Here is a 12,307-nt window from a genome sequence, read left to right on the forward strand (position 1 = left end):
GGAGGTATTCAAGAAATATTTTGGCTTTTTTCCCATTGTTGCCCCAGGCTACCCTATTCCTTCCCTCCTCAGGTTTCACATTATCCTAATCCAGGTTGGGATATGCAGCCTTGTGGGAGGCAGGATTCCCCCAGCCCCTAGTTGAGATGTTTTTCTTCATTCTATATTTCAGGCCAGGAAGAGGAGAGTGAATTTATCTCTACTGACCTAGCTCCTATATCCTTGCAAGTGGGGTGAACATAAGTAGACTGATCATAGCCACAGCTGTAAGGAAAATAACAGTTGAAGAAGTGCTCTTAACTGGCCTCATGTGACCAGTCAGCTTGCTGAGTTAGCATAATCTCTGCATTGCACATTCATTGGAACCCTTTGTGCCTCCTGGACGTTACTCTCCAGGACATCTACACCTTCCGCTCCCATCACCTGAGTTAGACACCTACTGAGAATCACTTATACTTGTTCCCAAGTCTGTTTATGCAGTTGTGCTCATTCAGTTGATGCAACATGAGCAAGAAAAATTTGAATTACTTTGTAAAGACTAGTAGTGATAAACCACTACAAATAATTGCTGTTTAATTCAGTATATATGGGGCAACAGAAAAGATCAGGGGGGAAAAAAACTTAAAACTCTAGAAGTTCTCAGACTACTTCCCAAGTGCTTTAAAGAAATTGAAACTGAAAATCATGAAGGTGGTTTACGTAGAAAGAAAAAGCAGAACTCCAATCAACAGGCCTATAGTGGAAGCAAAGGCTCTGGCCCTACGTCAAGAGACTGGTGGATTAGCACGCATTTAGAAGCAGCAAGCAAAGGCAAAATGTTTAAGGATGTTAGCTGATTCCCAAGCAACTGAGAGTCCCAAGCTTGTCATCTAAGAGGGTTTCTTCTTTGCTCCAGGTTGTATAAAGAAATACCCAGAGGATTCACCAGTGCTTTTTTTCTTCTTTTTAAAGGAGGTAACACTGAGTAGCAGGCAAAAAAAATCAAGTGAGAGAAAACCTCAAAAAGAGGAGGGAGCCTGAGAATCCTGAAGCTCTTCTCTCAGTTCCTCTGTGTTTTGGCTTAGGTCCCACACAAGCTACTACCTCCTCCAGCATCTGCTAAACATTCCTAACCAGAGAGGGACTCGGCTGGATTCTGGGCAAGGAATGGGAAAGGAGAGAGGGTTCAGTTGGTGCCACATTCCAGGAATCATTTAAAATTACGCAATGGGAAAAGATATTTGCAAGTGACATATCGGACAAAGGGCTGGTATCCAAAATCTATAAAGAACTCACCAAACTCCACACCCAAAAAACAAATAATCCAGTGAAGAAATGGGCAGAAGACAAGAATAGACACTTCTCTAAAGAAGACATCCAGATGGCCAACAGGCACATGAAAAGATGCTCAATGTCACTCCTCATCAGAGAAATACAAATCAAAACCACACTGAGATATCACCTCATGCCAGTCAGAGTGGCCAAAATGAACAAATCAGGAGACCATAGATGCTGAAGAGGATGTGGAGAAACGGGAACCCTCTTGCACTGCTGATGGGAATGCAAATTGGTGCAGCCGCTCTGGAAAACAGTGTGGAGGTTCCTCAAAAAATTAAAAATAGATCTACCCTATGACTCAGGAATAGCAATGGTAGGAATTTGCCCAAGGGATACAGGAGTGCTGATGCATAGGGGCACTTGTACCCCAATGTTTATAGCAGCACTTTCAACAATAGCCAAATTATGGAAAGAGCCTAAATGTCCATCAGCTGATGAATGGATAAAGAAATTGTGGTTTATATATACAATGGAATACTACTTGGCAATGAGAAAGAATGAAATATGGACTTTTGTAGCAACATGGATGGAACTGGAGAGTGTTATTTCAACTAAGTGAAATAAGTCAGGCAGAGAAAGACAGATACCATATGTTTTCACTCATATGGGGATCCTGAGAAACTCAACAGAAGACCAGGGGGGAGGAAAATGGGGATGCGGGAAGTTACAGAGAGGGAAGGAGGCAAACCATAAGAGACTCTACAAAACTGAGGATAAACTGAGGGTTGATGGGAGGTGGGGTGAGGGGAAAATGGGTGATGGGCACTGAGGAGGGCATGTGTTGGGATGAGCACTAGGTGTTGTATGGAAACCAATTTGACAATAAATTTCATATTAAAAAATAAATAAAAAAATAAAATTACAGAAGTGAGCACAAGAGGGGATCTCAGCAGTGCTCCCTACTCTACAGGCTTGTCAGATAATCTCTCTGGTGGGGTGGGCTGTGGATATTCTCAGATTAGAGCCCGAGGTAATCATTTTGCCTTTCAAACTCCTTTTGTAAGGAGATGTGGGCTCATCACCCACCAGCAGACAGTAAGAATCTGGAATTTGGTTTCCTAACTCTGTTTCTTCCAGTAACTTTTCAGCACCATCTGTTCTTTTCAAACACAAAGTTTTTTTTTTTTTTTTCAAGCTAACTCAATGTGGGCATTCCTTTTGTTTTTGTTTTTAAAATACATCCTCCTCAGGGTAAAGGATAAAGACAACACTGACACCTGAAATGTGGCCATTTTTGTAGGATCATTCCTTCAGAGCAGTCTGCCTTTAACTCGAGCTCTGAGTCCTGAGTGGGGCTGGGGTTGGGGCTTTTATCCTGTGCCCCTACCTCGACACCTCTGATTTCCCAGGCCTGAGAGCAGTCCTCCTTGCCCATGCTCACATGATAGCCAGTCGCCCATCTTGCTCCCTTGAGAGCCAGCCTTAATGCCATTTAATGTGTTAATGTATTGATTGATTCAATATTAATGCAAGCCTCTGCGCCAAGCAAAATGCTGACACCCAAGCTCAGAGACTCCATTTCAGTCATGAATCTCTGGCCAAGTAAAGCCACTCTGTGCTCAAACTCTATATGGTAGGGTAGACCTGGCCATAAACTGCAGCCCTGTAAGCAAATTCTGAGGCTGGGATAGTAGTCAGCTGGAAAAGGCTGGACGGGCCTGGACAAGCCCACAGACTTGTCCCACCAGAGGTGATCCCCTGTTCCACAGGCTGCACCTGCCCCATCCCTGGCCATCCAGGGATGCAGAAGTAATTTCCAGAGGCACTGATAGACCACGTTCTGAGTTCCTTGGCCCAGGGGGGCTCATTGGCCCTGCTACAGTGGTTATACTGTATCGTGGCAAGTATCATGGATGATGATGTATGACTGGCACGTATCTTGGAAATCACCATATGTCTTCCTTTTGTGTGGCAGAGAAAGACTGAGGCCTGAACTATGCACCTCCATTCCACGGCCAGGGGAGAGTTCCATTCTATACCTTGTGTCCTGAATCATCTCTTTAAAAGCGAAACATGACTGTGCTCTCCAATGCCTTCAGGAGCTGCCTCTGGTTCCCAGAGCATGCCAGGGTTCTTTCCTGCCCCTATGCACGTGCTCAACGTGCCCCTTATACCCAGAATCCCCCTTCTGCTTTTTCTCTGCTGGGCTTTCACTGATCAAGACTCAACTTGGTATCCCTTAGTCATCTGACTCCCAGATTGAATGGGGTGATTGGTGTAGGGTATAGAGGAGTAAGAGTGACACGTGCCTAACTCTACCCAGGAGGTTTTTAGAAGAGTTTCTTGGAGGATGTGACATCTGTTATTACTGGCTGGTCTACTGTGGTTCAAGAAGGGATGACAGAAAGGGTGGTGTTATGTATTTAATTGTGTCCCGTCCCAAAAGATATGTTAAAGTTCTAACCCCCCGGTGCCTCAGAATGTGACCTTATTTGGAAACAGGTTCTTTATAAAGGTGATCAAATTAAAATGAGATTATTAGGGTGGGTCCTAATCCAATATGATTGTGTCCTTATAATAAGGGGAAAATTGGATATAGAGACAGAAACATACAGGGAGAACATCATTGAAGAGGAAGGCAGAGAATGGGGTGATGCATCTATAAGGGAAGGAATTTCAAAGATTGCCAACAAGCCACCAGAATCTGGGAGAGGCATGGAACAGATTCTTCCTCACAGCTCTCTGAAGGAACCAGTCCAGCTAATGTCCTGAGCTTAGACGTGCAGCCTCCAGAACCATGAGATAAGAAAGTTCTGTTGTTTAAGCCCTCCCAGCTTGTGGTACTTTGTTATGGTCACTATAGAAAATGAATATAGGTGGATAGTTCCAAACCCTCCCAACTAAGTGGAGAAAAAAACTTTAAAATATTTTCACTAACTCCTTGTGAATGGTTACCTGGTGTTGACCAGCCCATGGACAGGAAGCTCACGGGCTACTGAAAAAACAACTCATTTCTCACAAAGAAGCCCCATTTTCCTTGTGACAGGAAAGAATGCAGGACGTTTTCCTACACACTTACCTCTGCCTTCCAGGTGAATAATATCACCTTTGCCTTCAGGGAGGCCCACTACAGAGTATTAGGAAGGGCTTGCTAATAACCTAGGAATCATGGGCCCATTAGCTTCGCCTGGGTAATGCTCATACCTTTAAGCCATGCTTGAGGAAACTAATGGAATTTGGACTTCAAGATTTTACCATGTCAGCCACGTGGGAGCTTTCTAGAACCTAACAGCCAGAACCACTTGAGAGGCCATGAGATTGTGCCAATGGTATCTTCACCTGGGAGTTAATTTCTGGGCTGAAACTGCCAACACCAATTTTCACATGACATCAGAGGGTCAGCTCAAATAGTGACCTGGAATTTTTAAGGCATGCTGAGACTGTACTAGAAGCAGAGGCACATGGGGGAGTCAGAAAGTTCTGGGCTGGGGTTGAGGTGGGCAGGAATCCCCAGGAGTGGGGCCAACCTTTTCTCCCCTCCCCTGATTCATCTCAGACGGTTAGAAAGCTCTGAGCACTCAGGATCACAGGGCACTGTCCCTTGCCCTATACTGGAAGCTGCAATTTTCTGGAATGAGCAGGCTCCTGGTTTGGGGCCGGTTCAGCCCTTCAGTGATATGTTTAATCAGTAAGGGCTTGGGGAACAGCCACCTACAAGACAGGAATAGCCCATCTTCTTTTACCTGCCTCCCAAGAGATACATGCAAAGCGTCTTAGAAAGAGCTGTCTGAATATCCACTGTATTACAAATGTCACCATAGCCACTGGTAAGCCTGCAATGCAGTTTTGTTAAAACCAAACCAAGCAGAAACCTCCAAAGAGTCAATAAAAACTGACTCCTGGAGATGAGGTTGTAAAACTCATCTCTTTGCTCAGGCCTTGTAATCATAGATCATGGAAGCTGGAGTCTATCCAATTGTTTGGCGTGTTTCTCATGGAGCCAAGAGGGACGGCAGAAGCCCTCTTTTTCTCTCCAGTCTATGGCATCCTCAAAAGATAGAGGACTGCAAGAATGGACTGTGACAAAGGCTGGGAATACGGAGTCCAGCATGTGAACTCCTGGCTCGTGTAAGCTCTGTGGGTTGGCTCTGCCAACAGCTCATAACAGGCTCAGAGACATCATTCAAAACAGCTCTGAGCTTCTGATTCAAGGATCTGATGGCCTCTGCACCAAGCAGGTGGTGGACACTCACTTCTGGCTCTTCATGCTCATAGAGTAGGGGTTGTGTGGCTGGTGCTGCTATGGGTGGATCCTGAAAGACGTAAAAGGAATTGGTGGTCTGCTAGCATCTCTGGCTTTGGAAACCTGCCAGTGATGTCATCCAAGCAATGATGGTAATAATTGTTATATTGCTGTTAGATTACTGTAAGTATCATAATTCCTACCACTCTTTGGACACAAATGCTACACCAGACCCTGTGAAGGAATTTGTCATAGCTATTTCATTTGAACCTTTCAAAAGCTGTGAGGGGAAGGTGTTGTTGCCACACTGTACAGATGAGGAAACTGAGATTCCAGCAGGTGAATTATCTTATTCTCGACTTAGTAAGTAACAGCTGAGATTCAAACCCAGCCCTGTCAAACTCCAAGCCTATGGCTGTCTCTGTGTGCCTCAGCTTCTCACAGAGGTAGGACACACCTGGGCTGCTTTAGGAGATTGAGGAAGATGGCCTCAGACACTCTGAGATCCTACAACTTCAGAGCTGAGAGTTATCCCAGAGAAGGCTGAGATAACAGTAGTTTCTTGAGGGCCTACTGTGGCAGAGAACAGTCCTTACCATGTGTATCAGGAGATTTAATAATGAGTTGCACTCAGCGTGAAAATGGACTCTCCCTCCCAAATATTCATGCTCATAAAGCTAGTTCTCCTTGGACTAGACATGGGCCATCCAGTTCAGCACACTAACTCCCATCTGAGGGGCTTTGTATTCCTGCACACACCTTCTCATCTGATTCTTAATAGTCATCCTGGGTGACAAGCACACAGGCCTTCTTATCTTTGTCACACAGCCAGGTAGTGTGGAATGGAGACTTATGAGGCTTGCTCAGAAGACTAGTTTAGTAAGTGCTAGAGCTTGGTCTTGTGATTCCAAGGCTGGTGCTCTCCTATCCATCCCCTGAAAGATTACTGGAAGCAGGAAGGGACTCAGACTGTGGAGACTGGCCGCCATATTGTCTGCTTGGCATTGGTACATGTGGAGACTGATTTATGATGTTCTCCCATTACTAGAGCCATCCCTTGGCAGGAGATGAGGGGTATGTGTGGGGGGTGGGGGTGAAGGCTGTAACAAATATGAGTTGGGAGTTTCCTCCTTTCCTGGCATTTTCACATGAATGAAAATAAACATCAGTTCTTGTAGGACGGGGATAATACATGACTCTTTCCATTTTACAGATTAGGAAACGGAGTCATGGAAAGCAGAAGGAAATGGAACTCAGTTCTTTAGGTAGGCAAAGCACAGACATTAGGAACCTAGGGCCAGCATCTGGTGCCTAATCCTTATAGTGTCTTACTGAACTGAATTAAGGTAACTGGGGCCTTTTAGTCCTCATCTATGACTTGGTCCTGTATTTGTTTATGGGCATGTGACTGGGGGTGGGTCAGGGGCTGGAGCCCATGTTGAATTAAATCAGATGTCACTGAATATTTTACTACCAAGTAACTTAAAAGTATCATCTACATCACTCATCATCAGGGAAATACAAATCAAAACCATAATGAGATATCACCTCACACCGGTCAGAATGGCTAAAATTAACAACTCAGGACACAACAGATGTTAGTGAGGATTTGGAGAAAGGGGAACCCTTTGGCATTGTCAGTGGGAATACAAACTGGTACAGCCAGCCACTCTGGAAAACAGTATGGAGTTTCCATAAAAATTAAAAATAGAACTACCCTACAACCCAGCAGGTGCACTACTAGGTATTTATGCAAAGGATACAAAAATGCTGATTTGAAAGGGCACATGAACCCGATGTTTATAGCAGCGCTATCAACAATAGCCAAAGTATGGAAAGAGCCCAAATATCCACCAACTGATGAATGGATAAAGAAGACACACACACACACACACACACACACACACACACACACACACACACACACTGGAATACTACATGGTGATGAAAAGTATGAAATCTTGCCATTTGCAACAACATAGGTAGAACTAGAGGATGTTACGCTAAGCGAAATTAGTCAGTCAGAGAAAGACAGATATCATATGATTTCACTCATATGTGGAATTTGAGAAACTCAACAGATTAACATGACAGAAGGGAAAGAAAAATAAGATACAAACAGAGAGGGAGGCAAACCATAAGAGACTCTTAAATACAGAGAACAAACTGAGGGTTGCTGGAGTGGTGCGGGGTGGGGGATGGGTTAAATGGGTAATGGGCATTGAGGAGGACACATTTTGGGATAAGCACTGGGTATCATATGTAAGGGATGAATCACTGGGTTCTACTCCTGAAGCCAAGACTACACTGTATGTTCACTAATTTGAAATTAAATTAAACAGAAAGGAAGAAAGAAAGAAAGAAAGAAAGAAAGAAAGAAAGAAAGAAAGAAAGAAAGAAAGAAAGAATCATCTAACTTAAAAGACTTTATTACTTATTTTCCTCTATTTTAAAAAACTTTTGAGCATGTACATATACTCCTATCTGATATTAAATATCAGTAAAATCTAATAGGTTATTTTTAAATGAGTAACACATATAAATAGATACGTTTATAGTACCTCCATGGAACCATTTTGTATGCCTGTGGAGTGACTGCCCTCCATGTGGAGATACACTGGCTTAGTCTACTGTCATGTTAGAAGACCAACCCTCTTGAGTAAGGAAGGCTTTTCTTGCTTTGGTCCCATCTGCTAATCATCTAACAGAACATGCCTCCCAGGACAGGCAACCCCTAGGTAACTTGGGAAAGGTTGCAGACATAGGGCCTGGGGGCACCTCTTCATCAACATTGGGCGGGGGGTGGGGGGTCTCATTCCCTCTTGGCTGCCTCTACCCAAACACAGGACTTAGAACATCAGTGTATGAGGCCAAGCCTTTTTGGTGAATTCCCCCTTTCTCAGTCTGAGCTCTGGCTCCCACCCAGCCCACTGTCTCCCAACAGAAGCAGATGCTTTTAGCCCATAAGTAAACCTTCTTTCAGCAGCTGGTGACTCTGCATACAGAATTGTGCATTTCTCCCGTACAAATTGCCATTACCAGATAGAAAACACTAAATGACACCTCAGAGGTGGCTCCTTTAGCTATTTCCACCCCAGCATTCCGTCTTAGTATCCTGCACTATACCCTGTCCTGTTGGGTCTTTGGAGCCAGGTAAGAGCTTGCCACATCCTATAGGGTATGGCTCAAAGCAGTGGATTGTTCTGAACATGAGTGCAGAACCATGACATTTCCTGCAGCGAATTTTAACTGGTGTGGTTTCCAGAACAAGCAGACTGTTGCTGCTCCAGTGTCCTCGTTCTGTCCTTAGTGGTGGTGGTGTGTGTGTGTGGGTTCCTTTTCAATACTGCACAACCCCTCAGATAGCATCTGCTTTTACTCTCCCAAAAGCATCTCAGAGCTCTCTGGGGTTCTGCTGAAGGATCTCTCCTTCCTTGATCCTTCCAGTGACTTCTTGAATCATGTTGCTTTAAGCTATTTTCCATGGAAGGGTTCCCACTCTGCATTTGCATGTTCTCAGGATTGTATAGCTTTTACAACTAGCATGGTGAACATGCATACCCCAATGCATTAATTTTTTGCTTCCTACTGGGGACCGGGAGGGCAGGAGTAAATGAGGGTGTGGTTCCTAAACTCAGCTCCTTGTGAGGGGAGATGTCTTTCCTAAGAACCCCAGGCTTCTTGGTGGGACAGCTTGTTAGACCTGGCGTCTTCACCCATGAGCCATGGCTAATGTCTCACATGTAGGCCTCCAAAAGGAGGTGACACAAGTTGAGTATTCAGATTGGCCAAATCCCGGGGGCCACTATGTGGAAATAATTGAAGTCTTTTAACAGAGGTGTCTAAGAGAGCGATTAAAAGCGAATTGCAATTATCGAGCCCAGAGGTAAAATTTCAGAACTGGCCCATAAATTCTGGTCTGACATGAAATTTAAAACTCCCCAATGGTCTCCAATGCCATATTAAAAGGGTTTTAATACTAAGAAGTAGAAATAATGAATGATAATCAGGGTATTGTTTCTGGGAGCAGGGGCAGCTCTCAGGGACTGGCTGGCAGGAAATCACAGGTTTGCGTTGTGTTGTGTTTTACATCCCTCACTTCACAAGAGATCAGTGATGGGAGGGAGGCTGGGCTTGGCGGAGGGGTGTTGAGTGAAAACGTGGCAGAGCCGTTCCCCAGTGAGCTCCAGCTTAAGCTCCACTGAAAGCCAGAGGTGTAAATGGCCCTTGCCTGCTGTGTAGCTGCTCCAGGCCAGACCATGCAGACAGCAGTTGCCAGGTGAGCGGCAGGCCAGGGAGCTGACCCAGAGAGGTGGCGCACCACTGGGGAAGAGCACTGGATTGACTGTCCCAGGATCCTGGCTCAAGATCTGGTTCCTTCCCTGGCTGGGGATCTTTGGCAAGTCACCCCACCTCTCTGTTCATTGTTCCTCTATTTTATTGACTCCTTCACAGGATTCCTGGAAGGCTAGATGGTAGAATGAATAGGAAAGTGTTTTAAAAATATGTGTTTTAACAGATTTCTATCGTTTTGGTTTCTAATGTTCACCTTGCTGGGGTCATTCTCCTCAGGACTTATTTTAAGTTTGTTCCTTTGAAATTTGTCAACAAAAATACAGCTAGATGGCTCCTGAAGTTCCTTTCAGCTCCTCGATCCTAGCATGATGGCAGTACCTTGCAGTTTGGCCAATGTGGGGAACTCCAGGGTCATAGCCCCCTGGGATTTGGGCTCTGAGCCTGCAGCCTCTTGGAGCACTGTCTTCTCAGGCAGCTGCAGCACACCATGGCTTTATGTTAACTTGCGATCAAGTGGAATCCACCCCCACCCCTCGTTACCCCTAATCCTTTTCCCAAAAACGATTTCCAAGCCAGATTTGCCAGATCCTATAGTTTGTGGCTCAAAGCAGTGGATTGTTTTGAACCCCAAGCGCAGAACCATGACATTTCCTGCAGCAAATTTTATTTTTTTAAAATTTTTTTTTTTCAACGTTTTTTATTTATTTTTGGGACAGAGAGAGACAGAGCATGAACGGGGAGGAGCAGAGAGAGAGGGAGACACAGAATCGGAAACAGGCTCCAGGCTCCGAGCCATCAGCCCAGAGCCTGATGCGGGGCTCGAACTCACAGACTGTGAGATCGTGACCTGGCTGAAGTCGGACGCTTAACCGACTGCGCCACCCAGGCGCCCTCCTGCAGCAAATTTTAACTGGCTTGGTATCCAGACTTTAGAATTTGTCACCTGTGGGATTAGCTCTCTACCAAGTATGGCGTCATCAGCAGACCAGGCCTCCTCTGAAATGAGATAATGAACACATAGCTTCTAGTGCTGTGGCAGGCAGGTAGTAGGTCTGAGCAAATCTCTCTGCCATCATCTTGGTCATGCATCAAAACACACAAGAACCAAAGGTCAAGGCAGAATCCTTTACTGTTTTTATTGGAGATACCTTCCAGATGGATAAGCCTCATTCACTATGCCTCTTTGGAGACAAGTGTTCGATTGCTGCAGACCTACCTATCAGAATATCAATGGGAACCCTGCCTAATGCGTTGCCTAAATTAAGAGATTCTGTGTCTGTCAATCTCCTCATCCTACTAATCACACAACTCTTTTGAAGAAGGTGTTTTCCAGGACCCGTTTTGGGTGCGCCCATGTTGGCTCTTGGAAACGTCGCAAACTACTTCTTCAGCAACTTGTTTAGAATTTGACTAGGGTTAATATTTTTAAATTAAAAAAAAAATGTTTGATTGACTCCTGAAGTAAACATAATCCTAAAAATATAGCATTGAGATCTTTGCATTTAAATCTAAAAATAAAATTTAAAAAAATTTAAAAATAAAATTGGCTATAAAAGGAAGTCTACTCAGACTAGCCTAGTTTCATCTTCTATAGAAAGCATATAACAATTTACTCCAATAGGACATTTTATACTTCATGCTGGATTGGTATAAAAAACAGACTTTAAATAGCAATCAACATGGCCATCCAACATGTGAAGAAATTATTACATAAATCTGTCGCAAGTGTTCTAGTGGCAGGACAAAGGAAGAATAAGACAAGAATCTTACCCTCAAGGAATTTTTAGTTGTGAAGACTAAAGAGGTCGTACAGAATAAGAAACAAATAAGCCCACGGCACATGTAAGCTAGTTCACTGGATTCACCAAAGCTCCTTATGGAGCCTTATGGAGTATATACTAGGCTATATACTAGGCACACAGTAGGTCCTGGACATGGATGATGGGACATAGTTCCTGACCTAAGGGAAGTTATATTCAATAATTCACATGTTGAGACTGCTTAAGGGCTGAGAAAATTCAAAGTAATTGGAGACAGAGGAATTTGAGGGAAGTGGAGGCCAGGAAAGACATTGCAGGTAGGTGTCATGACATGATCAAAGACAGCACCAAAGTCCCTGCATCCAGCTCCTGTGAGCAGGGATGAAAATTCCCTGTTGGGGGATGGAAGCACAAACTTAGGTTTCCGTCACTTGATTGCTCCAGACTCTTCAAGTTCAAATCCCCTCGATAGAGACAATGGTAAAAATGTCGAGAGAGAAGCAAAATTTCAATTTAACAAGAAATAGGTAATGTTCCAGGTCAGAGAACCCGTTTTGAAGTAAGACTTCCTTTTTTTGACAGTGTCCCTTTAAATGATGTGACTCTGGGGACTTTTCCTCGCTCAGCATCTGCCACCCTACACGATAATTAGCCAGCGACGCATTTTCTTTGTTGTTCATTAAAGATTAATGAGAGGCAGAGCTTAAAGGCCTGGTTAGATGGAGAAACCCTGAAGGGTTCATTTGAACCT

General features: G+C 44.3%; 1 protein-coding gene across 1 annotated transcript in view; it reads right to left on the bottom strand.

The window, feature by feature from the left end:
• ALK (ALK receptor tyrosine kinase) overlaps nucleotides 1-12,307 on the bottom strand; it is a 679,865-nt gene that overhangs the window by 195,838 nt on the left and 471,720 nt on the right. The window lies entirely within an intron of this gene.

This window comes from Neofelis nebulosa, chromosome 9, assembly GCF_028018385.1.
Source record: "Neofelis nebulosa isolate mNeoNeb1 chromosome 9, mNeoNeb1.pri, whole genome shotgun sequence".
In the NCBI taxonomy this organism is placed as follows: domain Eukaryota; kingdom Metazoa; phylum Chordata; class Mammalia; order Carnivora; family Felidae; genus Neofelis; species Neofelis nebulosa.